Source organism: Panthera tigris, chromosome C2 (assembly GCF_018350195.1).
Source record: "Panthera tigris isolate Pti1 chromosome C2, P.tigris_Pti1_mat1.1, whole genome shotgun sequence".
Classification (NCBI taxonomy): domain Eukaryota; kingdom Metazoa; phylum Chordata; class Mammalia; order Carnivora; family Felidae; genus Panthera; species Panthera tigris.
This window is the reverse complement of record NC_056668.1, coordinates 67,905,639-67,928,697: the sequence shown is the minus strand read 5'-3', so window position 1 is coordinate 67,928,697 and position 23,059 is coordinate 67,905,639. Positions and strand designations below refer to the sequence as shown.

Genomic DNA, 23,059 nt, shown 5'->3' with positions numbered 1-23,059 from the left:
ACTAGGCAGGCCAGGGGCGGGAGTCGGGCCGAGCCTGGGGACATTGAGATGCAGGGCGCCCCCTCGCGCTCTTCCGCGCGCCTCGGGGCTGGCGGGTGAAGCGCCGGCCGCGGCAGGTCCTCTCCAACCCCCTCCTCCTTTTCGCTCCCGCTCCCTCCTTCCCTCCGCTCTCTCCCAACTCCTCCCCCCACCGCCTCTCCCCCCTTTCTTCGGCTTCCTCCGTCTCCTCCCCGTTCTCACCCGCGCTCCGGGTCGGGAGCTAGTTGGAGCGCGGGGACTGCTGCCAGAGCCCAGCTCCACGGAGCCGGGCGGGTCGGCCGCGCGTCCAGCGGCTGCTGGAGGAGCCCGAGCGCAGCGGCGCGGGGCCCGGGTCGGGACTGCAGGGGAGCGCCGAGCCCAGGGCCGGGGGCTGTTCCATCGCGGCCGCCCATTCCCAGACGGGCCGCCAGCCTTCCCGGTTGGCTTCCGCTGCTGCGTGCCGCCGGGAGCCGGGAGCCGCCGAGAGCAGGGCACCTGTGCCCGCAGCCCGGAGGTGAGTCCCGGGAGCCCCGGGCGTTTCCCCTGAGCGGGCTGGGGCTGCGAGTTGCAAACTTCAGCAACTCGGCTGGGCAGAGGGGTAGGGGCCCGGAGGAGCTAGCAAGTTGGAACCGGGTGGGGGAGGCTGCGGGCGGGAGGAGAAGGGGGTCCCCGGGCATCCTCGCCCTCCGCGCTGCCGCTTTCCCGCCGACCGCCCGCTCCGGGTCCCGGCTGCGCGGGGCCCTGGTCTGGCCGCGCGGCCGGTGCGTCTGGGCAGCAGCCGTGATGGGGACCCGCCGCCCGGGCCTGGAGGAGGGGACGGACGAATGAAAGGCTGAGAGAGCGCGGGGCAGAGGAGCTGAGACTGGTGCCGCGATGGAGGCTCACCGAGGGCCGACGAGTAAACCGGAGGGAAGGAGAGTGCGGGCGGCGAGGCGCGTGGGAACGCGTGGCCCGCTCGGAGTGTGAAATCTCGCGCTCGCGGACGTCCCCGCCTGCCCGGCCCCCACCCGGTTCTTCCCAGACCCCCTGCCCTGGCAGGGCCCCGCGGAGCCCGAACTGTGCCCCGCCAGGGCCCAGACGCGGCGGCCCGGGGGCCCCGCGCTCCCGCCTCGGAGGGTGGAGAAGGGTGCGGCGGCGGGAACGTGGGACGCGGACGGCGATTCCCTGATTTATTTTTCTCATGGTAATTCGTCTTTGTGGTTGGGGCTGCTCATTCACTTTCCGCTCACGTCGTGCGGGAGATCCAGCGCGGAGGGAGGGAGCGGGGGGCGCTCGGGCACCGGGAGGGATGGAGACAGGAGAGGGGATCCGGGACCCGCGCGGGGCGGGAGCCGACAGGGAAGTGGCGGTAGGACGCGCCGGGGGAGAAGGCGAGGCTGAGGCGACCCCGCCGTGCGGAGCCGCGAGCCGGCGGCGGTGGGAGGACAGAGCCGGCTCCTCCGCCTGCCGCAAACTTTAAACAACGAGGAGGAGCCACCTGAAGCGCGGTTCCTGCCTCCTCCCCAGCCCCCTGTGCCGAGTCCGCGGGTCATTCCTCCCGCCCCGCCGCGCCGGGCTGGAGTGGGCCCCCAGCCGGACGGGGACGGGTAGCCGCCGGTCTCTGCCCCCACCCCCGCGACGCTCTGCAGGCTTTCCGCGGCGGGGATGAGAGCAGGAGCTGGGAGAGGGCTGCCCACCCTCGGGACGCGCTCCTTCCCGGTCCCGTGCCTGAGCAAACGCGAATGGGGTTGGACGCGTGGAGGCTTGCCTGGGTCTAGACCCCACCGCGACCCTACCTTCTGTGCCTCCAACCCCCATCCTTTTCCTTCAGCCCCTAGCGATTCTAGTCTGCTTCCACCAGTCACCCCGCTTCCTATTCTCCCCATCCTCCCAGTTCGGCCTCATTCTGCTCTGAAAGCAGCGGCGCTTCTCACACGCCCTCCACGCCTGCGACTCCGTCCTCCCCACCCCCACTCTCCCTCATCTCATAGTCTGTCTTTTCCCATTCATTCCCCTCACTTACCCCGCCGCCGTCCCTCCCCCCCCCATTTCTTCTTGACGTTTAAAAGTGACCTCTCACCTTTTCTGAGCCTAGATAGGTGACCTTGAGGTAGGGGCAGGGGGGAACTTGAGCCTGAGAACTGGACCTCACATCCAGGAAAGGGAGGACTGCTTAAGAAACAGTTTGGGAAAACCCACCAGTACCCTGCCCCAAATGTAGACTCCCAACAGAGGAGGAAGGGGGATAAAATATCAAAGAGAGAGGGAATTTGCCACTTGGTCACCCAGAGGACAGTGAGCATTGTTTTTGGGAGACCTGCTCAGCAAGAAGATGCCAGGTTAAGAAAGTGTGTGTGTGTAGGGGCAGGAGGGCAACTCCTTTCCTGATTTCAACAGCTGCCAGCAGCAGTTTGGGGAGGGGGCGGCAGAGCTTCCAACTCTGTTCTCTTTCCAGGGAGTCAGTGCCAGAGCCTTTGTCCTCCAGACCTGACAATAGCCAGCATTATTATCACTTGGACATCAAACACTTTTTAAGCGCCTACTGTGTGCAGTGCACCAGACTACATGTGGGTAGATACAAAGGTGTACAGGGCTGAGCCCATGCCCAGAGAGGCTGCTAAATTCACCAATTTGATCTAAAGAAGACGCGTGTGTGTATGTGTGTGTTTGGGAAGGGAGAATATAATGGGGAAAAGCACAGGCCGTACAAAACAGCAAGGGCTTGGTGCCAAATGGTGACCTAGGGCGTAGGAGAAGACTGTTTGAAGAAAGCTCTGGGACTCAGGTGGGACTCAGAGCTGGGCTTGTTGGCTCTGCCCCCCTGCCCACCAGCTGTCTGTAAAGGGAGGGTGGGAGAAGAGAAGGGAAGGCCAGGAAGGGGCTCCCTTTCCACTTCTCCTAGAGCCAGACCAGGAAGGCAAAGAAGCTGAGAGGTCCAGCCTGGCTCTGTGGATTGCCACGTCCCTTTGGGGACTGGCAGAATTGCATACGCTTTTCTGTCTTGGTGTACCCTCCCTGGCTTGTTTGAAAGCCACTCTGTTCGTTACTTCTTACTGAGGCTCAAACCTGGAAGATGGCTTAGAGATTGTCCATGTTAGGGAAGTCACAAACTCCAGTGCCTATAGAAGCCAAGCAGGTAGCAATGTGCTGATCAGGCAGTTAGTTAGAATGGCTGGACACCTGGATGTTCAAAGTCAAACTGGCCAGATAAAATGGTCCAAGCAAAACCAATATCTGCTCTTGAGCAGCCTGACCCCCTATATTTACAGATCAAGAACTTAAGATCCTAAGAAACATGATTTCTTTGTGTGTACGTGTTATCATGTCTCCCAGAACCTTGGGGGTACTATGATGAGTTCTCTAGATGATGAGTTCCTTGAGGTCACGGAGTTATCTGTCTTATATAAATCTGAGCACTTCACATCCATTGATGCAAGGTTCCAGACATAGAGCCAGGACTGGAACTCAGGTCTCTTCCCTCTCCCTCCCCAGCACCCAAAGAACTCAGTGAGTATAAGCCAGCTTTGTTCTCTGCAAAAAATAAAAAAAAAAGAAAGAAAGAAAGAAGAAGAAGCAAATCCAACCATGACTTTTTGCTTCCCCTAATGTAGTAAAATCTTATTCAGGGGTTAGATGAGAAAAGATATTCAGGGATCCCAAGGATTATCCAGAAAGCCCTGAGCTCTGAGTATGGGTCTAAAAATGAGAAGGGGAGCCCCAGCAAGGGGGAGAGGGATGGCAGACGTTTATGGAGGATTAGCCTGACAAGGCTGAAGATGAGTAGGTAGAGTGTGTACACTTGGGGGGGAAGATGCTGTGGGTTCAATTATTTTCAGCATTGATCATGACACTTTTTTTTTTTTAGGGAGAGAGAGCATGCACACAAGTGAGGGAGAGGGGCAGAGGGTGAGAGAGAGAGAGAGAGAGAGAGAGAGAGAGAGAGAGAGAGAGAGAGAGAATCTTAAGCAGTCTCCATGCTCAGTGTGGAGCCCAACATGGGGCTCGATCCCACGACCCTAGGATCATGACCTGAGCCAAAATCAAGAGTTGGGTGCTCAACCAATTGAACCACCTAGGTGCCCTGACACTCTTATACTTAGTCTTGGTAACCCTCCTATATCCCATAGAAAGTCAACAAGGTAGAAACTCGGATCACTAGCATATAATCAACCAATTTAGTACTTTCATTGAGGACTGAAGTGCTAGAATGGGCACAGAGGGCAAAGGACCATGGAAACCTTAAGTGATACAGGGCTGAGACTCACACCCCCAGCTGCCAGATGTTCCCCAAGATCTGCAAGTGTTAGCTTTGTTATTGCCTAAGTACAGGATAGATGAGACCAACAATAATAGTGAACTCTTGTGTTCATCATTTATTACTAAGCACCTACTGTGTGCCAGGCACTGTGCTGGAAGATATGGATATGAGGATAAACAAGGCATGTCTCTGATCAGAATGGAGGTGAACTGGTATGACTAGGAGAACACAGTTACTAGCATTACCTTAACTTCTGTGATGGAATTTACTGTCGGGGTTTTCTTTCCCCTTGGGGTTTGACTCGGTGATCTGACAGCTAATGTGGAGTTGTCTGAAGGACTTGGAGTCCTGGGTTTGTGGGGAATGCTGAGAGGGCTAGAGTTCCACCACCTCAGATCTTCCCTGGGCTCCTCAGATTGTCACTCATTGAGCGGGGCTGAACAACTACCTTGTGCCTGTGGTGTGCACAGAGACAAAGCCGGGCATCTGAAGATCTGGAAATGAGAACTATAGGGAGGAAGTGCTGGTTACTTATTCTTCAGGGTCTGAACCCCACTGGGTCCTGGGACCATCCTTTGCCTCATCCAGTCACCTAGATCACTAGTCTGTCTTCATTGACTGGTGTGTGTGTGTGTGTGTGTGTGTGTGTGTGTGTGTGTGTATGTGTTGGAGATAGCTACCTCTAATGGATGGATTTTCTTCACATTCAGATCTTTGCATTTGAATTCAGATGCTACTAAGTTGATCTAAATCTATGACAAAGCTTAACTAACTTGGTCTTAAATGTATGAAAAGAAGCCAAAGCAAGTGGCTTGACTAATGGAGTTTCATTGAATTGACCAAATTGAGCCCTTCTTTTACAGCTTGTGTGGGCAACACCTGGATTTCACAATGCTATACTGTTGTGAACCTCCTTCTCCTTTTGGTTTGATGATGGGTGCTTTCACTGAAGAGACGGCTCAATGATGGGTAATCTGAAAAGGGATCTTTGCATATGCCATTCTCTGTCTCAGATAGAAGATTCTCCCCCAAGATTTTCTTTCTGAAAAAATGTCCCTAATAACGGATTTGAATGCTAGAAAGTAGCAAGGCAAATTCCAGCTGAGAGTAGGGTTCTGGAAGGGAAGCAGGGTGCCGAATGTTCTATGGCTCTGCCATGCCACTTTTTCTCCCTTCTGCTGTAGTGTTTTGCTTTAATGAGCATGAGAGATGAAAACCAAACCTTGCAGGATGCACTGTTTAATCCTGACATTAGTCAGGGGCTCACCAATGAGAAATGACTACACTTGGTAGCTTCAAAATGGAAAAAAAGAAGGTGGTTTCCTATCCAATTTGCTGCTGGGCACAGTGAGGAAAGCGGGAGGAGGAACCCTTGCAATGAAGACCAGGCTCGGGAGAGTTTGACCTTGAGCACACTTCCCAACAGTTGGGCTGTTCACCCTCCTCCAGTCTGACTTGAAACAGAAGGATAAGGATTCCGTTGGGCTGTTCCTGAGCAAGTGAAAGCTTTATAGGCAATGCTGTGTGTGCTGAGTTGCGCCATGACACTGCCCTCATTGATCTGCCTTAATAAGGATGACTTAATCAGACTTGCACCTGGAACTCGTTTGAATTTGAAGCCTTGTCGATATTATCAGAATAGCTTTGCATTTGAACCAAGAATGTCTCTGGCTGGCCTCTTCTGCAATAGGAAGGGATGGTACTGGAGGATGGCTGGTGACCATCTGCTTGTCAGTCCCCCGAGGATCAAATTGGAGCGGATAGATTTAAATTCCCAAAAGGGGAGGCTGGGTTAGAAATGAGGGAGTCTGCCCCACTTGAGAGCTTCTGCCAGACCTAGATTCCCCATCTGTGAAAATGAGATGGTCAGATGAACCCTAAGACTCTTTCTGGCCCTTGAGGTCAGCACTCTTGAATGGAGATTACAGTCACTTCTTCATTTTCCAGGAAAATCTCTTTTTTGTGGATCACTTGTGGAGAATGTTTAGTCTAAGACCAGTTTCTAGTTCCCTCCAGACCCACTGCTGATAAGCCACCTGACTGCCAGTATCTTCAGAGAGTGCATTCTTTCTCCCTTTAGCTTCTGCCTGAGCCAAACATCATTTGGAAGCTAAATCTGCCGCACAGTAGGGGTGTGTGTGTGTGTGTGTGTGTGTGTGTGTGTGAGAGAGAGAGAGAGAGAGAGAGAGAGAGAGAGAGAGAGAGAGTGTGAATATACTCACATACATCCATGTACAAATAGACACAATGCATTGCAAAGCTCTGTTAGGGTTTGATCATCCAGCATTTTGGATTATCTGCAGCTCTGTTCTTCTGCCGGAGTTGATGTAATTCTGTCTCTAGGGAGACAATGTCAATGTCTCTAGGGAAATGGTGGGGTGGCAATTTAGATCTGTCCCTATCTGCCAACCCCACTGTCCCACCTGAGACAAAACTCCCTCCATACTGCCCTAGTCATTGTCCTGAGGGGGCCCCCAGGAGCTCCCCTTTAAGGAGCACAAAAGAGCTGTAGTTGGTTCTTAATTATTCAGGGATGGATGGATCCAGTGTGTAAAGCAACCGACCCACGCCTGTTCTTTCCCTTCTTTTGGTGCCTTGGGTAACTCTATACCTGTATCGAGAAGCTGGGGGAGATCTTATCATTTAACACAAACTTTTGTTTCCAGCAGCTTGTTCCCTCTGCTCCTCTTCCCTTAAGGCGCCTGGGGGAAACCAGGAGCCCTCTGAGAGGCCTCATCCACCCAGAACAGACTGCCTTTAAGGTCTACACATTGCTCTCTTGACCAGGGTGTGTTTCTGCCCGAAAGCAGGACAGAAGAGGAAAATACCACTAGACCAGCTCTGGCTTCTGCAGAGTCAGGTCCCTGTAGATTTCCCGCAATCTTTGTTTCCTTCCCTTCTCCTGTTTGTAAAGCCACCTGTACTTGCAATTTATGGAGTCAGCTGGTAACCTGGGCCCCATCAGGAGCCTCAATGGAGAGCAGTGTCCTTGTGGCAAAAACTCCCAAACAGCCCAGCTCCAAGGAGCACTTCTGTGAAAGCCCCTCAAGGCTGAGGGTCGTTTTCCTGCATAAACCAGGTACCTGGGGGCTGCCTGCTCTATTTCAGCATCTCTCCAGCTTATAGAGTGAGTCTCTCTTGATATATGGGGCCCAGTCCAGGGAGCAAGGCTCCAGTGACCTCTGTATTCAGGTAACCGTAGCTTGGCTCAGTTCAATATGAATCCACTGATGTCTATTAGAATCACTGCAGAGCTTTGACAACCTATAGATGACCAGCTCCATCCTAGACTTTAATTAAGTCAAAGTCCCTGAGTGTGGAGCCTGAGCAACTGATATTTTTTTCGCTTCTAATATGCAGCTATAGTTGAGAGCCGCTGACCTAAATCTTCTTTCTTATGCTGCCCCTGGCCGCACGCCAATGGCATGGCGTGCCCAATCTCTTTGCCCTCAGCCCTTCCAAACAGCCAGGTCCTTTCTAGTAGTCACCAGCTACAGCTCCTGGCATTCAGATCATAGCTACTGTTTGTGTTCCTGCGTTCTGAATGTAATGGCTTTGTATTATAAGCTGATTGTGGGAGCACCCTTCTAGTGTAACTTCTTTGAGATCGTTTCTTCTTAAAAAGCATTTATAACAGTAACGCACATTCATTCAACACTGTTGCTTGTTTACTTCTAGATACACATATAACAAAATTGTGATTGTACTGTTTGTGTCACTTTGTAAGTAGCCTTTTTCATTTAATAATATATTGTGGTAATTTCCCCCACGTCTTAAGTCTTCTTCTCCAATGGGCTTTTTAATGGCTGCCAGTATTCCATCCTATGGATGTGCCCTAATTTATTTACTGAATCCTCTGTGGGTTGGACATCTAAGATGTAAACTACTTTTTACTAATATAAATAATGCTGCGGTGAACATCCTTGTATATAAATCTTTGTGCCTGTAAATGATTATTTCAGAACAGATTTCTAGAAGTGGAATATTTATGCTTCTTTTTCACATGGACCATCTAGACAATTTTTGGTGGACTTTCTACAGCAATAAAATGTTTTCATATTCAGAGCTGAAAAAATAAACTGTTTTCACTGACCTCCTCTGAGGCTTCAAGCTGGCTGCTTCACCCTACTTGACCTGGGGGTCAGAATCCTTGCCCTGGCCGGATGCCTCAGCTCCACCTCCAGGTGAGCTCCAGGTCTCTCCTGCTCCTAACCCAGTGTCTTTAGTGGCTTCTTTCACCTGCTTAGCTTTTTCTTCTTCACGTCTCCAGCCCAGAAACTATCAGCCTTCAGTGCCTTCAAGTTATTGTTCCATAATAACAGCTATTATTTATTGAGCTGTTACTATGTACCAGACAGTCCGCTAAACTCTGTATACCCATTGTCTCTTTTAATCCTCATGTGCCTCATGTGCACGGATTATTTTTATCTCCACTTGCCACATGAGGAAACTGAAACCTTGAGAGGAAACTGAAACCTTGAGACAGAAAACAATTTGCCCAAGGTCACATGGTTAAAAAGTAGTAGAGCTGGGATTTAAACCCAGACTATCGACTTCAGAGCCTATACTCTTAACTGTGTATATTACTTTTTTCCACCCTTGGCTGAGGGTATCAAAATATTGTTCACAAATGCTCCTTCAGCATCCCATGGTCATAGCCTATGTCTTTCTCCAGCAGAAGAACACTTCTCACGTACGAGTGGCAGCAGAGTGGCCATTTGTCAAGGCCCCATTTTCCTTTTCACTTCCTTGATTCTGTCTTCACCCCTTTCTCCAGGTACCCCATGCCAGAAAACATGCCTCCTCACTGACCAGCTGCCAAAATCCCAGCATGCCTTGCAGCTTAGCAGGTCCAAGTTTGACATATCCCTATTGCATTTTCCCCACCCAGTCGGAAGGATTTGGATGCTACTTGCCCAGTATGGCTTATAAAGCTGCCAGGGAGGCATGCTCTAGTAATGATGAGGCATGCTCTAGTAATGATAGGGGGATAGGCAGCCTGACTTCTGTTGGATGTCAAATACTGTTTAAAGTGGAGGCTCGGATACATTTTTGCATTCTTGCCTCTTTCACATTGCTGTTGCCCAAAAGATGGAGAGATAGCAACCGAAACTATCCTTGTGATTTGATTCTGACCATGACCAAGAACTAGGTTGTGATGTGACAGCATTCATATGAAAGACACCGCATCAGCCTGGTGTTAATAACAGCCAAGGAAAGAAATGACATGCCCACGGACCTTCCCTAGACTATAGGAAGTCTGATCTTATGATTAGGGATTCCCAAAGGGAAGATGGTGTGTGGCAGGTGAGCTTCTGAAAAATGAAGCTTCACATTTTTATCCATGAGTTGCATGAAACTGGTGTAAGTGAGCTTATCAAATTGGTTGATGACAGGACTATGATGGGCAGCTCCTATAAAAGATAGAATAAATATTCAAAATGATCTCAACAGACTGGAATGCTGGGTTTAAACCAACAAGATGAAATTTAACAGGGGCAGATGGAAAGTCACATTTAGATTGCACAAATTAATTACTCAAGTTCATAAGGGGGATGGGAGTGGGAGAAGACTTGGTTTGGCTGCAGATCCTGAAAAAAGAAAAAAAGATCTGAGGGGTTTAATTGTGCACAGGCTTTATAGGAACTGACAGGGTGATGGGCTTGCTCAAAACAATACCATCTTAAATGGCACTAAGAGAAGTGCAGGAACCAGATTGGGTTCTCCCGGTAATTCTGTCCTCATTTCTGGACATGGATCTTAGAGGGGACCCTGACCAACTTCAGTGTGCTCCATGGAGGGCAGCCAGCAACAGGAGGGGCTTGGGAAACCCAGCCACAAAAGTTCCAGTGAAGGGAACCTGTCCATTTATTTAGAGAGGGAGAAAACCCTAGGGGTCATGCTGGCTGACTGCAGAAGGGGCAGGACTTCCTATAGGAGAGAACACAGCTCATCAGCCCGGGAAAAGCAGAAGACTCCAGAGTAGAAAGTACAGGAAGCTGGGTTTTTTTCAGAATGGGCATCTTCCCAACCAGATGGGTTCTGGTGAAGCAGCACCAGCTGTCAGTCTTGCTGCCCAGGATGTTGCTGGGGGACTCCTGTACTGGAGACAGATGATGATCCCGGCAGTGAACCTTTATCTCTCCGTGGCTCTGAGTCTGGAGGACACCTGCTTCCTTTCCTGATTACTCCAGAGCAGTTGTTCACAGAGCAGGTCCCTGGCCAGCAGCATCAGCACCACCTGGAACCTGTTAGGAATGCAACAGTTCTTGGACTGAACCCCAGATCTAGTAACTCAGTGATTCCCAGGCTGGGGCCCAGCAACCCGCACTTAAACAGACCCTCTAGGCCATTTTCATGCCTGCTGAAGTTTGAGACTCTACTTTAGACCACACTAGGCTGTTCTTTCTGTTACTGGGTGCCTGTGACACTTCTACATCCCATTCCACTTTAGTGTGGAAACTTGGAAGGAGCACGGGCTTTGGGATGAGACAGACTTGAGTTCAAACCCAGTTTTTGTTTGTGGGTTTCATATGAGTTCCGTTCCCTGTCTGAGCCTCCTTTTTGTACTGTGAAGTGAGGGAGGACTAGTTTAAGGGAGGATGGAATGAAGTAGTAGAACTCTTGTAGACAGATGCTCACTCTTAGTATCAGGTCATCCTGGGAACAGTCTTAATAGCATAGGAGTTGGTCAAAGGGAGGCCTGGGTGCAGCCTCCTCTGTATCCCCTCAGCACCCACCAGCAGGGCCTTCCCACCCAGTTCGAGTTGGTGAACTCTGGGGCTGCCAGTTTCCTCGCTCCCTGGGCAATGGAGAGCCATGGCTGCTTTCCTTCCCACCCCTATTCATGCCCATCCTTGTGAGCATGAACAAGTTCATCCTTCCAGTGCACCTGCGTCTCGCTGAACCTGATCTTCTGAGGTGTGTGATTCCAGACTCCCTGCTCTCGGCATGCCATTTTGCCTGCCAAAGCCATCGATGAAAGGTCTTGGGCCGAAACAACCCGCAGGAGCCTCTAACTTTACATGGGTAAGGGGCCTGAGCTTCTGGTGTCGGCCAGGCAGGGGAATAGGAGTGGGTCCTTCCTGGAGCTGGAAGTGGCCAGGGTCACCTCTACAGGTCCCTACTGAGCAGTCAGCTGGCAGAGTCTTCCTCAGAGACAGAGAGCTCATCACCCCACAAGGTGCCCATTCAATTTTTGCTCAACAATGTCTAATAGAAAGTTCTTATATTTCTCTGAAGTCTGTGTCTCTCCTTGTGGGCCCCATCTCTTCCCATGTGGCTGTTCCAGGCAAACCCGGTCACTTCCATGCCAGAGCTTATCCAGCATGGGAGACCGATTGCCTTCACCTCTTCCCCACTTCCACGAGTGCTCCTCTGACTTGTCTCTTCATCTCTGGGCACAGAACTCTGAACATCCTCCCACTTGTCTTAAATTGCGGTCACCAGGACCAAATCTGGTTTTCCAGGTGAGGCCCGGCCAGCACACCCTCATGCGTCCAGTTACCACAGCTTCTGTTAACGCAGCCTTAATTCTGCCCTGGCTATTTTTGGCAGCCACGTGGCCCTGCTGACTTTCACGGATCTCGCAGCCAACCATTCCCCTTAGGTCTCCCTTTTAGCATAATCTGTAACTCAGCCCCATCTTCTAAGTATGTCTTTGTGTTGCTTTAGTTTGCTAGGGCTGCTGTAAGAAAGTCCCCCAGACTGGGTGGCTTAAACAACAGAAGTGTATTGTCTCACAGTCCTGGAGACTAGAAGCCCGAGATCAAGATGTTGTTAGGTTTGGTTCCTTCTGAGGGCTGAGGGAGAACCTTCCCCTAGCTTCTGGTGGTTTCCTGACAGTGCTTGCCATTCCTTGGCTTATAGAAGCACCCCCTTAATCTCTGCCTTTCTCTTTGCATGGCATTCTCCCTGTACACCTGTCTCCAGATTTCCCCTTTTGTAAGGACACCAGTTATATGTGATGAGGGGCCTACCCTGCTCCAGTATGACCTCATCTTAACTAATTACATTTGCAACAACCTTATTTCCAAATAAGGTCACATCCTGGGGTTCTGGGGATTGAAACTTAAACATGTGACTTTTAGAGGGACACAGTTCAACCCATAACAGCGCTGTAGTCTTTCTGGTCTTATGTTTGAGACTCTACGTTTTTCCCTAGTTCATTTCATCTTGTCTAAATTCAGCCCCTCTCTCTAGCTGATTAAAATATTTCAGATTCTGGGGGTGCCTGGCTGGCTCAGTCGGTAGAACACATGACTCTTGATCTCAGGGTTGTGAGTTTGAACCCCACGTTGGGTGTAGAGACTGGTTAAAGATACAATTTAAAAAAAATCCAAGATTCTGTCTCTGACAGCCAATATACCTGCTAATAACTCCCACCTTCAAATGCTTCCCATCTATCGATCCAAGGAACTGATAAGGTATTGAATGCAGTGGGATAGTTCAGAGCCCTGTAAGTACCTGGCTGCTTCCATCCAAGGGGACTCAAACCATCGGTAGGCACCCTTGGGTAAGATTGTACAGCCAGCTCTGTGTGCTACTAATTCTTCACCTTTTAGGTTCCTTTCTCTAGCTTATATGCAACAATTTCTTGAAGAGCTTGTCAGATGGTTTCAAGATCAGCTACACCGGCAAACCCCATTTCCCTCGTCTACCAGCCTGGTGACCCTGTCAACAGAGAAGATGAGCTTTGCCTGACAGGACTTTATTACTGAACACACACTTCCTGACTATGATCTCAGCTGCCTTTCTCAAAGTGCCCACCACCATTTGTTTATAGTCTTTTCAGGAATTTTTCTCGGACAGCACATTGAGTTTCCCACTGTGTGGTTGACAGAATCCACCCCAGACCCGTTTCTGGAAGTGAGGGCTTTGTGGCCTGCCTGAGGCCTCCCAGCCCCTCTCGTGCTGGCCAGGATCCTGTCAGGATTCCTGGGAGATCCCCACAGCTGTCCGAGCCTCATCTGCATGTACCCTGGGTGTGCGGCTGGGCCAAGTGGCTTGAATGCATTTGGAGCAGCTGGAGTTTTTTACAGCCATTGCGCCAGCCTCCAGCTTGGGCCTCCTGTGCCCGAGGCTCCTCTCACTCTTTCCTTTCCGTGGAATCCCATGCCCTGATGGAGAAGACAGAAGCTAAACTGGAGGCAGAGCTGAAGGCCCACCAGAGAAGCCCCCAAACCTCTGGATACCACATTAGTTCCCTTTCAGCATGCTTTCCCCTTCCCGCTCTTCTCTTTCCCAAATCCCTCTCATTCCTACAGCCTCTCCTTTTCTTTTTCCTGTTCTTGCTCTTTGACTCCTTGAGGGTAAGACACAAATGAAGATGAGAGGTGTGCATCAGGGGGCTGGCCTATCTCGCATGGGCAAGCATCTGGCTGCGTTGGGACAGGTGAGGGCAGCCATCTGCTGAAGGCCTCAGATGCTTTGCTGAGGAGTCTGGTGCGGAAGGCAGCCTGGAGCCACACAGCGGGGCTTGAATCCTGGCTCCACCGTATACTTGCAGAGTGACCTTGGGCAGATGGTTTCTCCTCTCAGAGGCTCGGTTTCCTCATTTGTAAAATGGCCATAATACCTGCTTCAGAGGGCAGTTGTGGGAACTGAATTAAATGAGCTCCTCTGAGTAAAGCAGGACGTATGGAAAAGTACCTGGGAACTAAGGGTACCAAACACACCGGCCCTTCTGCAGAGCAGCCTGGTGAGCTGGAGATGGATGAGGTGGGGGAGAGGGAGGCCTGTGACGAGGGTGGGGAGGAGACGAGATCACAGTGCCAGGATTGCAGAGAGGCCACGAGAATGGGAAAGAAGGAGTTAGTCTGAGAGAAAGCGGGAAGGAAGAAGCCCCAGGATTCTGAGCAATTTGTGGAAGAGGATGGGGTTGTTAAGAAAATTTCCTAGAGTTTACTGAGAGTTTGTGTTGTGCCAGGCCATGTATGTATGTATGTATGTATGTATGTATTTATTTATTTATCTATTTATCTATTTATTCAATATATGAAGTTTATTGTCACATTGGTTTCCATACAACACCCAGTGCTCATCCCAAAAGGTGCCCTCCTCAATACCCATCACCCACCCTCCCCTCCCTCCCACCCCCCATCAACCCTCAGTTTGTTCTCAGTTTTTTTGTTTTGTTTTTTTTTTTAATTTTTTTTAACGTTTATTTATTTTTCAGACAGAGAGAGACAGAGCATGAATGGGGGAGGGGCAGAGAGAGAGGGAGACACAGAATCAGAAGCAGGCTCCAGGCTCTGAGCTGTCAGCACAGAGCCCGACGCGGGGCTCGAACTCACGGACCGTGAGATCATGACCTGAGCCGAAGTCGGACGCTTAACCGACCAAGCCACCCAGGCGCCCCTGTTCTTAGTTTTTAAGAGTCTCTTATGCTTTGGCTCTCTCCCACTCTAACCTCTTTTTTTTTTCCTTCCCCTCCCCCATGGGTTCCTGTTAAGTTTCTCAGGATCCACATAAGAGTGAAAACATATGGTATCTGTCTTTCTCTGTATGTGCCAGGCCATTTAAAAAGCTGCTCTGTGTATTTTAGCTCATGAAAGTCTTAGGGGTAGGTATGGCTTTATTACCCCCATTTTATAGATGGGGCAACTGAGACACAGAAATATTACATAACTATTAAGCCAGTCCAGGCCTCCAACCCAGGTTGGCCCGCGACCTCCCAGCTCGCTCTCTCCTCCTTCCTACCAATATGTTTTTCCATTTCCCATTCCTGTTCGTCCATCACATTGCCTCCATCCCCGGCTGGATCCTGTAGGATCCTCACGCCAAGTCCTCTTCGCGGTTGTGGGGTGGGGTGCAAGGCCCTGCCTTTCTCTCAGGACACTTCTCAGGGCACCTTCCGTGAAGCCCTAACTCATATCCATGTCGGTTCTCCCCCACTCCCACTGTCGATCTGTAGAAGGGTGGCTTTAAGTTAAACTTCAGGAAGAGCCTCCCAAGTATGAATTGTAAGAGAAATTAAAACAGCGTGACTTAGCTGGAGATCTTTAGGGCTAAGGTGGAGGGGTGGAAGAGGAAGAGGATGAGGAGAGGTGGTATGGCTCCTGCGTCCTGGACCTCTGAGATGACAGCTCTGGATGCCAGAGGCATGTCAGTGAGGGGCTCCTCTTGGCAAGATGGCTGCCACTCCTAATTAACCCATGGCTTTAATTACACTTCACAGCCTGGTCCTGCTGAGAGAGAGGATTGCTCTGAGATTGTGGCACTGGGCTAAATGTCTGAAGCAGTTTCCACTTCACAAACTCCTCTCCTTGCGAGGGTGGGACCACAGGGGAGAGCTTTGCCTGGGCCTGGGCCTGGGCCTGGGGGGATAGGAATGAGGAGTGTGCCTGTGCCCGTCCCCTACCCTCCTGCCCTCCTGTCCTGGTCGCCTGTCTGGGGAAACCTCCCTGACTGTGAATTAGGCTTCTTCTGGCAGTTTGGTGCTGCAGCCTCGTCCAGGGGCTCTGAGAGCCAGAAATGGGGGGGCAGGGCAGAAAGGAGCAGGAGGAGAAGGCACAAGTGGCCCTAGGGGTGGATGAATGCCTCCAGACCCAAGGATTAATCCTGGTGGGATCTGCCTTGTATTCTCCAATAACCACTACATGTGGGAACCTACTGTGGGCCAGTCTCTCATTTAAGTCCTCATGGAGGTTTATAATGGAGGGATTTAGCCCCTAGTTTACAGAGGAAGGAAAGACCTCAGCAAGGCTAAGAAACTTACCTAACATTGCATATAAAGGTGAAGTAAAGGAAGGATTTGAACCCAGGTCACAGTAAACCCAGAACAAGTGCTCTTTCCACCTGACAATGGGCCTCTCCCAGTAGCTGGTCGCCTCTCCCAGTAGCAGTCTCCTGTAGATCTGGGATGCAGAATCCAAAGATTGGGATATGCCGTGTTTTCTGCTGTAATGTTGTTCTTAAGTACTGTCGCTGCTGGGAAACCCGGGGCTCTGGGTTTCTCTGGGTCATTCTGTGTCCTGAGGAGGTGATGGGAAGCTTTATGGGAAGCCATCCTACTCTTCCATAGCATAGCCATGGTCTCCCTTCCCCAGGTTGTCCCTCTCCTGTGACCTCACTGGGGCAGCTACCTCAATGCCATCCTAAGCCCTCTAGTGACCACTCCCAGGCCTGTACCTCTGCCAAGAGCCAATGTCCTACGCACTTTCTGAACCTCCAGTGTGGAAGCCTTGGCCCTGAGTCACAGGCTGTGTGTGCGTGTATGTGCTGGTGGTGGGGGCGGGGGTAGTTTGAGGTAGAGTCTGCTGCCCTATGGAGGCCCCATCTCCCATCTCAGTGAGAATTCACATTCCCATTGTTCTTGGGCAAAACTCCAGACTCCGTCTACTGCCATCCCAGATGTCCCCCCATAGTGCCCTATGTTGGACCTGCACACCCTTGAGCTTGCTCATGTGTGACAAGGAGGCTAGACCAGGGGGACCATGTCTTGCATGCCCCATGTGCCTGGCATTCTGCTCTCTAAATTACCAGGGGACCGTCCCAAGAGTTATTCCCTCATCTTATGAATGGGAAAACTGAGGCTCTTGTAGTTAGGTAACTGGCCCTAGTGCACACTCAATCTCACTGGCTCTCTCTGTTCCCTTGCAGCCCTGCCCGGGGAAGGCTTGCAAGAGAAAGGGGCTCAGCAGCTCCACGAGAGGGGCTTACTGCACACCCCTCTTTTAGTGCATTCAGCAATGGCTTTGGGGCCTGCCCACTGGAGGGTAGGCTCCCAGGACAGAACCACAGCTTTACATGCAGATGTTCAGTCCAAATCATACCCCATATCTGTCATAGAGATTTGGGGTGGTGAAGCTGGTCAGGGGGTTTGGAGAGGCTCACATCTCAGAAGATAGAAATCAGACCACTCACTGCAGGTCTCAGATGATCTTTCTATGTTAAGAAGACCCATATTGTGGGTATGACACAACTTGGTGCCCTTTATGAGGGTGTGAAGGTCAGTGGGAGGGAGGCTGGGCTTCAGACGCTAGGTGACCTGTGTGCATGGATGATCCATCCTTCGAGGCACTGAGGAAAATGATGTTTCTCCTGTTGGATTTGCTCTGATGGGACTGTGCCAAAATTCTTCCTGGTTCTAAACTCAAAACAGTGTTTACATTGTGGGTAAAAATGTTTGCAGTGAACTGGAGAACCACAGGGCTTGGAAGGATCTGGGATAACATCTAGTGTGGGCAGCAGAAGCTGGGATGTGGAGGTTGTAGTGGTTCCAGAGTTTTGGCTATGCCTGTCTGTGAATTTGGCTTCAGAGGTGAGCCATTCTTCTCACTGAGTGACAATGGACATAAATGGAAGATGGGCTCCTCTAGGTATGGGGAGGTCACTGTTGTTCTCGGGGTTTTGAAGAGACAACCTTCTAGAGTTCTCATCATCTGGTGATAAGATTTACATCTCAAAGTGAGAGGTGAGAAACCAGGGATGCCACACCCCATGTGTGGGCCCACATGTGACAGAGAAGAGCCAGGGTGGGAAAGAGAGGGTGGAGGCTCGCACTGGTGCCTGGGATCGAGCCAGCCTTGGTGTTGCCCACTCGGTCCTCTGGGCTGTGACAGCTCTCACCACAGGGCAACACAGGGAGCTTCTCTGAGTTCACAGACTCAACCCCTTGGCCTGCCCTATCAGCCTCTCCAGTTCTACCTTGAACTGACTGTCCAGTAATGACGAATATTGACTTGAGCACCCATCATGCACCAGGACTGTGATGGATGCTGGAGAGATAGGGGTGAATAGGGCACAGCTCTTTCCTTGCCGGAGGTGACAGTTCCAGGGAGAGGCAAGAAGCCTGTTAGCCCCCCTGTAGTCTGCTGAGCTGCTGGCCTTGCCCACACCCATGGCTGCCCTGTCTGCAGGGCTAAATTCTTAGGAACTGGCTGGGCCACTCACTGGCTCCATACAGTCTCAGGTAATTCACCTTCTCCTGCTCAGGGCAAAATGATGAGGAGGATATTGACAAAACCCATGTTTTAATGGAGTGCTTTACTATTGCCAAGGACATTCATATCCTTCTTTCCTTCTCCCAGAAACCGCCACTTCCCTTTACTGAACTCTATGCCGAACACTGTTCTAACTGGTTTGTACATTATCTCATTTAATTCTTATACCAATAGCAAACAATTCGGAGTTTGGTACTGTTCTACTCATTTTAGAAATGAAGACGTTCTCCAGGAAGAATATGTCCCAGTCATGCATCAACCTAACAGGCAGTTTCAAATCCTTGTTTCCAATTCCAGACTCCACGCTGTGTCCTGTCACACCACATAGTATCTGCTGTCAGTGTGAGTGTCCTGGGGGAGTCTGGTGCCAGGCTCTGGCGAGCACTGGTATCCTGGGGGTGCTGAGGGCTCCCTGCCCCACACCTAGTGGAGTTGCCACCTTGGCTACTTGCCCCGTTCCTTAAGGGTAAGCCTTGCCCGCTCCTTTCTAGATCTGTTTGGAGTTGGACCTGAAGGTGCCCACCCAGAGCCCATAGTTATCAGCGGTGCCTCTCCCTTCCCTGGGCACATAGGACACTCAGCAGGGGTGCTGTCCTTTTTCATTCCACCAGCACACTGGAGTGCCCTAAAAGAGGCAACAATAAAACTCAGAAGGACGGGGAGGGACAGGATGCTTCTGGGCTCCAGGTCAGCAAAACCTCTTGGTCTTCTCCACCTTCGAGGTCAAAGAAGGCGGGCGGGGTGGGGGGTGGGGAGTAGTCCAAACCACTGCCTTCTTGCTCTGTGTTGTCCCGGCACTGGCCGGAGGCGGGGGGGTGCGTTTGAGGAGGGGGGACTGTTTCTGCGCACTTGCCGTGCCATGCTTTGGTGGAGAAGAGCAAATCTGAGCTGGTAGTGCTTCCCTAGGGCCCTGACCCCTGTTTTCCTCTGTCCGGGTCCATCTTGTGAAGGGATGTATGTTTAGCGGTTTTCTTCCCAGGCAGAACAATACAGTCACCAGGGTGGTGGGGGATGGAGTGTGGGGGGTGGTTTAAAACCACCAAAGCCCAGGCCCCACTATCAAAGAGGGATTCCATCTGTCCAGATGGAGCCTGGGCATTGATATATTTTTAGGGCGCCCCAGGTGAATCTCAGGGACAGTCAGGAAGAGAAACCCCGGGACATCTCTTTCTGCCTTGCCCTTAGCACTCTGTGCTGCCTGTACTGCTTTAGAACCTGTGATGGTCTCCCTGATGTGCACTCCATCTCCCAGGGAAGGGAGAGAGCCCTGTTTGTCTCTGTGTCCCTTTGCTTAGCCTAATGCCTGGCACCAAAGCCTCAGTCAGTGCGTGTTGAGTTGTTAATGAGAGCCAGTCAGAGAACATCCTGGTTTCTCCTTCTCTTTCTCTCTCTTTCAAAACATGGATGGGGTATGTTCTCAAAAACAGGATCTTTGATTTTTATATCTCCAGTGTGGGGTGAGGAGTAGGGTGCTGAACCCCTGCAGAATTTCAGGGTCACTGGAGAGTCTCTATAGCTGGAAATAGAGCAGGGGAAAATGGGAGGGGTCCTTTGTGGGGCAGGTATGGAGCTGTACTCTCTCTTATTTTCTCTCTGTCTGTCTGTCTCTCTCATACTTGGATGTAATTGTGAATGGAGGTGGGTCCCTCCCTCATCCCGCAGGGGAAGCTTGGGTAATGGAAACCTGCAGAGATAAGGAAGACCCTTCCCTCAGCCCACAGCCTCTCTCCTTATGGACACCCCACTGTGGGTTCTTCCTCTCAGTGAAGTGAGGGAATGGAAGAGAAAGTAGAAGTCTCTGAGCCTGCTCCCCACACTGAGAACCCCTCCCAGAGAGGAGAGAATGGAGTATGGGTGCATTGGTAGGAGTCTGGGTACAAACTCCCTTTCATCTCCTGCTGAAATGCTGCGCCTTGATTTCCTGCCAGCCCCGCCACGGGCCCATGGACCCACATCTTCTGCGGCCCCATTCAAGACTGGGTGGCATTGATGCTGCGGTCCACACTGGGAAGCTCGGGTTTCCCCTGCCCCACAGCCTGAACCACATCAAAGGCGCACCTGCAGTGGGGGCAGGGAGGCCCCCCCCTCCCAGCCCTGGGCAGCTGCAGGCCCTCCCCCTCCAGCTGGAGGCTCCGCCCCCTGCCACTGCCCCTGAACCCAGGGCCCAGGGGAGACCCCTGTCCAGTAGGTCTACATCCTACCCGCCACTTGGACACCTCTCTCGTCCTATCTCCAAACAGACCCTTCTCCACAGACCTGCGCTCAGCTTGGCTGCTCGCTGGATTGCCTCTGCTTTGTCTCTTGTAAGTCAGGTTTCAAACGTGCAGTCTCTGCCTTCGACATCTGTGCAGTCCCTTCCCCCGTTCCCACCTTAGTCTTTTATTGCCATTGTCACTTTCCCTGGGTGACTTTCTCAGGTGGGCTTCTAGTGATTCATTCCGGTGGCCTTTTGTCGGTGCTCGTTCCCTGGGGATCCCCCACCTTTAACACTCTCAACAACCTCTTTTCAAAATCCTGCCCTTCCCAGGCTTCTTTCTGGCCTGCCTGCACACCTCCTCCTTCTGCTCTGCTAACAGCTCTCCTCTCCTCCCATTCTGATCCCACCTGCCCATTAGGGCCAGGACTAGCCCACCTGATGCAAGTGGCCCCTTCTCCTGGGCCCTGAGAGGTGGAGCATCTCAAATAATCTTGTCACAAATACCTACTGTGTGCTCACAGGTGCACATTGCCCTTCTAATGCTTGCGAGCCAGAGCTCTGAACAGAAGCCCTGTCCCTACGGACTTTATATTCTCATCGAGAGAGACAGAGAAAAAACACAGTAAATCATGTAGTGTGTGAGAAGATGATAATAAAAGTAAAAAATGTGATAGGGTGTGGTCTTAACTATTAGCAGGACAACAATTTGAATATATCCCTAAACAATACGTGCATTCCCCTGTATCCCTTACTTTGCTTCAACAGTTATCAGTATTTTTGCCCATCTTGTTTTATCCATTCCATCCCCCACCAAACTTTTATTTATCCTAGCATATTTAAAATTTTTTAATGTTTTTTAAATCTATTTTTGAGAGAGAGAGAGAGACAGAGAGAGAGAACGAGTGGGGGAAGGGCAGAAGGAGAGGGAGACACAGAATCCAAAGCAGGCTCCAGGCTCTGAGCTGTCAGCACAGAGCCCAACCCAGGGATCGAACTCGTGAACTGTGAGATCATGACCTGAGCTGAAGTCCGACGCTTAACCAACTGAGCCACCCAGGCGCCGCTATCCTAGCGTATTTTTAAATAAATCCCAGGTATCATGAAATTTTATCTATAGATACTTCAGTGTCCAGCTCAACTGGTTAAGATGTATTTACATTGTACATACACACTGTGCTATTGTCACGCCTAGCAAAACCAGCAGTAATTCTTGAGGGACTGTTTAACTCTGCCATGTCTGACAGTCTGGCCTCGCCAGGTGTCGGAATCCCCCTGAGGGCAAGGAGCATGGTGTTCAAGCATCAAAAGCTTGGAAACAAGGCAAAAGTATGATTGCACGTCCGGGCAACCTCGTACTGTAGCCTAACAGGTCCACCCAAAGGTTATTTAATTCTCTATGGGGATGTACTTTTGCTTGACTTTCAATGTATTATTGATTGGGAGGCAGGCTTTATGAAGTTAAATGTTACCATATAGGTTGATAAGATAACCCAGATCTTTACCCTTGACAAATGATTCTGTTCAGTAGAAGAGATAACTCCAAAATTATGGGGGTTTTTTTGCCCTGTAGGACATTAACCAGTTTTGTTTCTGCTTCACAAACTCCTTTCTGCATGCCGTTCCTGACTTACTAACAAACCCCTGTTCTCAAATTCTCTCTGGAGCTAACTTTACCATCCCTCACTAATGAGTTAAGTTTAAATTACATTTGTATGAGAGCATTTGGAAAACCACACTTTGAGAGTGGCTTATCCATTTTCTTCCTCTTTCCTTAGTCTAGTCTGCTGCTCGGTGTGGACTAGACGGTTGTGGAATGGGATTTATGCTTGACTCGGTATCCTATTATAATGGGAAGAATCAAGGTTTCAAGTTGAGAAGTGCATAGCAGATGTGACAGAGCTCTGGAGTGAGGGTGGCATGGCTAAAGCAGGCCCCTCGGCCCTGGCTCCCTGTGCTCTACCCTGGAGAGCGAGAGGAGGGTCAGGTTCTGTGGATGTGGGGCTATCTGGAGAGCCCTGGCCCACCCTCTGCTCCTAGGAGCAAGGCTCTGTCCAACTCTAACACTGAGTGGGGAGGACGGAAGGGGGTGAGAACAAGACACGTGTGTGTGTAAGTGTGCAAGTATGTGTAGCAGGGATGTGCCCAGGAGGGCATGCTGGTTTGCCAGTTTGCCCCACATGCTCAGAGGGCAAGGATAACATTGTGGGAGTGTTCTTTTATGTCCCCAAATTACCCCCTTCTGATTCCTCATGCTTTTCTGGGTTGGGAAGGGCTTCTCCTTTACAGCTTATCCCAATTGTTCCATTACAATTGAGGCTTGGGGATGCAAAGGGAGGCAAGAATATTGACAATGTGGTAGAGATTGTAGTGGGAGGGATTGTGTGTGCTGAAAAGCAGCTGTGCTTTTTATCTTCTAAGGGGTTGTGTTTCTGTTCCAAGAAAGGGGGTGGTGGTGGTAGGGTATACGTGTGGAGCAGAGCTGATGGGGTGGTGGTAAGAATTGTCCTGTGGGTTCCCAGGACTGGAGCTGCTCAGTGTGTAGGAACGATTCCTCCCTTTACTTAAATTATCCAATTGCCGTCCTGGCTCCCTCAGCCTCTGGATTGCCTCTTCTTCCAGAAAACCAAAGCAACATGGAGTTAAGGCAAGACTTTGTCCTCC

General features: G+C 50.9%; 1 protein-coding gene and 1 long non-coding RNA gene across 3 annotated transcripts in view; one reads left to right on the top strand and one right to left on the bottom strand.

Moving 5' to 3' along the window:
• Positions 1 to 222: 222 nt before the first annotated feature.
• SEMA5B (semaphorin 5B) overlaps positions 223 to 23,059 on the top strand; it is a 119,253-nt gene continuing 96,416 nt past the window's right edge. The window contains exon 1 of one of the 2 annotated variants that reach the window (XM_042956401.1): positions 223 to 532. The gene's annotated coding sequence lies outside the window, so the exon portion shown is untranslated. The remainder of the gene's footprint in view (positions 533 to 23,059) is intronic. The other variant, XM_042956399.1, reaches the window with a different exon arrangement.
• Positions 10,158 to 20,822, bottom strand: LOC122230540. Its single transcript, XR_006207529.1, has 3 exons — positions 20,458 to 20,822; positions 15,975 to 16,230; positions 10,158 to 10,503 (listed from the first exon to the last, which is right to left on the bottom strand). It is a non-coding gene; the product is annotated as an uncharacterized LOC122230540 (long non-coding RNA).